Consider the following 6,168-nt stretch of genomic DNA (forward strand, 5'->3'; position numbering starts at 1 on the left):
AGCACACGGATTTCATCATCTTTCTCCCTCGAGACCTGAGTTTGGATCGAATCTATGTTTCCCTATACTTTAATTATATTTGTGATGAATTTCTCCATGATTATGGAGTAGTTCCTTTTAAGATTTGATGGATTTTGTGTATTGATGATTGTTTGTAGATTATAACTCTAATTTTATGTATTGAATCATTTTTGGATGAATTAATTATTGCATGCATATTCAGAGAGAGGCATAACTTGTAATATCTTTGCATTACATTGTTGGTTGTTTTCATAGATTCTTCTAAGTAATCAAAAGAGGCTAGTTAAATCATTGATTAAACCTAGTTAGAAGAATAATCGAAAGCGGTTTTCCTAAAGAACAATCCACTACGCATTCTTGCATATCTTCACAAATCTTAAATTGGTTCATCTCGTGAGGTTGAGACTTAATCGAGAGAGGAGTTTCTACTAAACGCCTGAACTAAAAATTGAGTGAATTCGAGAGACTCACTTGAACATTAGAAGTGAATTATCTAGAGTTAGATCTCGAACAATTATCTTGAACCTATCCTATCAAAACCCTATTGTCTACCACTGATAACTTTCTTTGCTTATTCCTTGTTTCAATTATCATTAGTCAATATATTTAGGCTCTTAGTTAATTTTAGTTAGAAATCATATAAATCTCAATTGTTGATCACTTGGATAGAAATCAAGCTAGAAACTACGAGAATACTATTTAATTCCAATCCCCGTGGATACGATATTATACTATACTATATTTGATTAGTGAGCATAAGTTAAGTGTGTGTTTCCAGCTAGTCAAATTTTGGCGCTGTTGCTGGGGATATGCAATCAATAGTATTTGAAATAGTAATAAGTGCTAATTCAGGAGTTTATTTTATTTTATTTTATTAGTTCCTTTTTACGTTTGGTGTTGTTGGCTGTGCGCAGATTACAGGTTTAGATTGATGCATGACTCGAGCTTCTGCGAAAGAAGTGCTACCATACGAGCCTGAGATAGTAAAACAACTGCGGCAACTGAGGAAGGAAAGAGATCTCACCGAGATATTAGAAAAGGTTGGGCAATCCTCAACCAAAGAACTTATGGATGGAAACGGTGATGATAATGTAGATTTGGATGCGAGGGAGGTAGCACAACAATGAGAGAAAGGTGCACGGGATGCTGAGAAAGCAACTATTAGAGATGCACAGATTATCTATGAAGAATAGAGGGCTAGGAGAATTGCTCAAAATCAACCCTTGGCTTCAGGACCATTCAAAAATATAGCTTCCGGGCCTGGGAGATCACTGGGAGATTATGACAGACCGGTCTACAATCAAGGCTTATCAAGTTTTAGACCACCTCCAATTGCAGCTAACAATTTTGAGTTGAAGCAAGGGTTGCTTCAAACCATTCAGAATTGCTGTGTTTTCAGAGGAAAGATAAATGAAAATCCAAACACACATCTGATGGACTTCGAGGAGATTATGAACACCTTTCAATATAATGGGGTGTCACAAGATGTAGTGTACTTAAGGTCATTCCCCTTTTCACTCAAAGATGATGCAAAGCAGTGGATTCGAAGCTTGCCCACGGGATCGATTAGAACATGGAATGAGATGACCAGAAAATTTCTTGATAAATATTTCTCCTCAGCTAAGACGGGCAAGTTTAGAAGAGAAATTCATAACTTTTGCCAAAAGAGATTGAAACTATTTTTGAAGCATGGAAGAGGTTTAAGGAGATTGTTAGAAACTTTCAACATAGTGGAATTGAACTCTGGATGCAACTCCAGGACTTCTGGGATGGATTAACACCGACCTCGCATAGAACATTGAGCAATGCAATTGGAGGCCCTTTAATGAAGAAGACTCCAGAAGAGATTATTACAAGTCTTGATGAGTTATCTGAAGATGCCAATCAGTGGCCCTCTAAGAGTGCTGAAAGAAGAAGATCAACTGGTGTTCACTAAGTTGATGCTACTACATCTGTGCAGGCATAACTTGATGCTATGGCTAAAGAAATACGGAAGCTGACCTTAGCCACAATACAAAATGAGCCTCACGCAACTTGTGATATATGTGGAAAAGGACACCCTACTCATGAGTGTCAAGCCTCAACGGAGGAAGTAAATGCTGTGAGAAATTATAATTTTAATGCAATGGGTCAGAAGCATCCCGTTTTTTCATGAAGTTCACATGGGGGAACCGCTAATGCATGGAAACAAAACAACCCAGGTTTCAGGGACAAAGAGCTCATGGTTTTATGAAACAACCGAGGAAGCAGTTCCAGCCTCAACAACCCAATCATCCTGGTCTAAAAGATCTCATGAAGGCCTTAATTGTGAAAACTGATGAAAGATTTTAAGTACAAGGGGAAGAAATTCAAAATTTAGAGAAGCAAGTGGGACAGATTGCAACAATATTATCTAAGAGGGTTCCATGCACTCTCCCTGTTGATACTGAAAGAAATCCCAAAGAAATAGTGAACGTTGTAACCTTGAGAAGTGGGCAAGTGTTGAAAGATCGCACCCCTATCCAAAAAGATGTGAAACTTGAAAAAGAAAGTGGGGAGCAGCTGAAAAGTGATGACGACAAGAAGAAGAAAGGCCCAATGAAAGCTAATAAAAATAAGAAGGAAGCAAAATCGAGAAGGGAGGAACATGAGGAGAGCAAGCATAGGTCTGCGCTACCTTTCCTTCAAAAGCTATGTAGAGAAAAGTTGGACAAGCAGTTTGAGAGATTTCTAGATATGCTGAAACAAGTTCGTGTAAACTTACCATTCATAGAAGTTCTCTCACAAATGCCTTCTTATGCTAAATTATTGAAAGAGATCCTTACAAATAAGAGGGAAGTAGAGGAGACCTCAGTGGTCAAGCTCACAAAGCATTACAACGTGATATTGCAAAATAAACTCCCACAAAAGTATGGAGATCCAGGGAGTTTTACTATTCCTTACTCTATCTATTTATAGGAAACTGGATAAGAAGATTGGAGAGATAAGGTCTGCACCAATATCGTTGCAGCTGGCAGACCAAAAGACTTTAATACCCGAGGGGATAGTGGAAGATGTGTTAGTTCGGGTGGATAAGTTCGTATTTACCTCTGGATTTTATAGTGGTGAATATGGAATAAAACAAGGAGGTACCCCTCATCCTAGGAAGACCATTCTTAGCGATGGGCAGAGCAATATTAGATATACATGAGAGAAAACTCATGCTTATAGTGGGTGAGGAGACTGTGATTTTCTAGATGGATATAGAAAAGGGGTGCGAAAAGGAAAACCAGCTGCAAGTGTTGAGTGGAAAGTGAAGGGCTCGAAAGAGAAGGCTGCAGTGAGCGAGAAAAATAAGTGTTGTGTACCCCAAAAAGGTTGAGAAAAATCTATCTGTATGGATGTGTGCATAAGTTCGGGCGGGAGGAATGGAGCCCGACTTCGGCTCAGATCCCTACTAGATATTCAGGAAAGTTTCCTTTACCTTATGCTTTTTAATTGTGTGTCATGGGGACATGCAACAACTTAAAAGTATGGGGTGGAGGATATTTGTATGTATGTATGTATGTATGTATGTTAGTTTTTTGTTTGAAGAGTAGAGAAATTTTTTAAATTTTTTGATTTTTCCCGATGATGGATATCATCGACAGGTTTCTTGAGGGATTAAAGTCGAAAGAAAAAAGACAAAAAAAATTTCGTTTGAAAGTAGTGTAATATTTCCCCCTCGGTTTTTCTTTGTGCCGCGGTTCTTTTTCAAGGGTTTTGTTTAAACCGGGTGTAGTTAGTTTATAATTTTGTTAAGAGTAGGAAACCTTGTGCTATGATTTGAATTGATGGAAATATCTCTTGAATTTATTATGCCTTGAGAATAATAAGTGATTTAGTTGTGATGCTTAGGCTTAGTGTTTTACTCTTGTATAAGTACCTTAAATTGTATGATCTTAACTTTGCTTAACTGATTTGACTAGAGTGTCTTCATAGTCCAATACTGAGTGAGTTATGTGTGATGTATGTGTGAGGTTTTGTGTATTCTGTGCATTGCATTTTATGTCTAGAACTTGCCCCATGTGTTTGCAAAGCGAAATAATAGTTTTACTCAGTCTTGGAAGTGATATATGCATTTCGTTGTTGAGCCAGATATATGCTATTACCCACCTAATTGTTATGGATCATAGTTAACCCTTTTGAGCCTATAATCCTATTTCTTTGGCAACCGCATTACAAGCCTTGCCCATTTGTTTGAATTGACCACCTATTTGAACATTGTACCTCTCGTGAGCACTTGTATTTGTTATGAACTTTGTAAAAGTTAAAGTATGGGGTGTTAGTTTGGCTTTTGAGTGGAACTATTGAAATAAAGAGAATGTTGTACTATTTTGAAAAAGTAAGAGCCACTTGAATTGAATAAGAAAAAAAGAAGAAGTGTATGATTGTGAAAAAATAAGAGTTTCTGATTGTTCTTAAATTTCATTATATGTGGAACTACTCTCTATTGTTGTGTGAGGGCACTTGATTCATGAAAGAAATGTAATGCCGTTGACCTCTGTTTTAGAGTAAGTGAGTAGGTTGTAAAAAATGTGTGGTGCTTTTGAGTCAAATCTTGAGGCAAGGATGTTACGTTAGGGTGCTTAGTCTGTTCTAAATATTCTTGGTATGATGAGTTAGGAGAGTTGTTTAAAATGGCCGTGTCTATATGAAGTGTAGTTTGATTGCTCGAGGACGAGCAATGGTTTAAATGTGGGGTGTTGATGGTAGGCTATAGTATCGTGTTTTAGTCGCTTATTACACTTTAATTCACTGTACTTTACCTGTTTTGAGATTTAATTGGTAGGATTTTGCACTTATTGCGTATTTTATGCCTTGTAGGAATGATTCCGAGTTATGTATATGTTGTGGAGCTAAATCAAATAATTGGAGCTTTGAAGTCTGAGTAAAAGCCCAAGGGATTAAGCCAGGATCGTGTTTGGGGGTCGAGGATCACTCATGGACCTCAAAAATCAAGGAAGAAGCAACACTCTGAGGAAATGTACTAATGCAACACACCATGCGTAGCACTGTGTGACACATCAGCGCAAATGTGCGTTAAAAATTTGAGAAGTTCAGAGACTTGTAATGTTTGGGTATGACAGAAAAATACACTAATGCTAGGCATAGTGCGTCGCATTGTACGTAGCATTAGTACAAAATTTTGTGAGACAAGCTGAGTTCATAAAGTTTACAAACAAGAAAATTGCACTAATGCTACGCACCCTGAGTAGCATAATGCGATGCGTGAAAAGTAATAAGTTTGCAAGTTTTCCTGTTTCGGCTGGGAAAGGGAGGTTTCGTCTGGGCCCGACCCTACTTGGTATAAATACATGGAAAAATATTATTTTCTAGACTTTTGACATACGTTTGACCTAAGGAAGCTAAGGAGGAGTTCGAAGAACACAAGCACAAGGATGTCATCATCTTCCTCATTCAAGACCCAAGTTTGGATCGAATCTATGTTTTCCTATACTTTAATTATATTTGTGATGAATTTCTCCATGATTATGGAGTAGTTCTTTTTAGGGTTTGATGGATTTGGTGTATTTATGATTGTTTATGGATTATAACTCTAGTTTTATGTATTGCATCATTTTTTAATGAATTAATTGTTGCATCTATATTCACTTGTTCATGTAATCGAGAGAGACATAACTTGTAATATCTTTGCATTACATTGTTGGTTGAGTTCATAGATTCTTCTAAGTAATCGAAAGAGGCTAGTTGAATCATTGATTAAACCTAGTTGGGAGAATAATCGAAAGAGGTTTTCCTAAAGATCAATCCACTACACATTCTTGCATATCTTCACAAAGCTTAAATTGGTTCATCTCGTGAGGCTGAGACTTAATCGAGAGAGGAGTTTCTACTAAATGCCTGAACTAATAATTGAATGAATTCGAGAGACTCACTTGAACATTAGAAGTGAATTATCTAGAGTTAGATCCCGAACAATTATCTTGCACCTATCCTATCAGAACCCTATTTTCTCCCACTGATAACTTTCTTTGCTTATTCCTTGTTTCAATTGTCATTAGTCAATACCTTTAGACTCTTAGTTAATTTTAGTTAGAAATCATATAAATCTCAATTGTTAATCATCTTGGATATTAATAAAGCTAGAAACTACGAGAATAATATTTAAATCCAATCCATGTGGAT

The 6,168-nt window shown here is 36.9% G+C and overlaps 1 non-coding gene across 1 annotated transcript; it reads right to left on the reverse strand.

The window, feature by feature from the left end:
• Positions 1-1,652: 1,652 nt before the first annotated feature.
• LOC142169307 (small nucleolar RNA R71) lies at positions 1,653-1,758 on the reverse strand. Its single transcript, XR_012699015.1, has one exon. It is a non-coding gene; the product is annotated as a small nucleolar RNA R71 (small nucleolar RNA).
• Positions 1,759-6,168: the final 4,410 nt, after the last annotated feature.

The sequence above is a fragment of the Nicotiana tabacum genome, chromosome 14, assembly GCF_000715075.1.
Source record: "Nicotiana tabacum cultivar K326 chromosome 14, ASM71507v2, whole genome shotgun sequence".
NCBI classification, from domain to species: Eukaryota; Viridiplantae; Streptophyta; class Magnoliopsida; order Solanales; family Solanaceae; genus Nicotiana; species Nicotiana tabacum.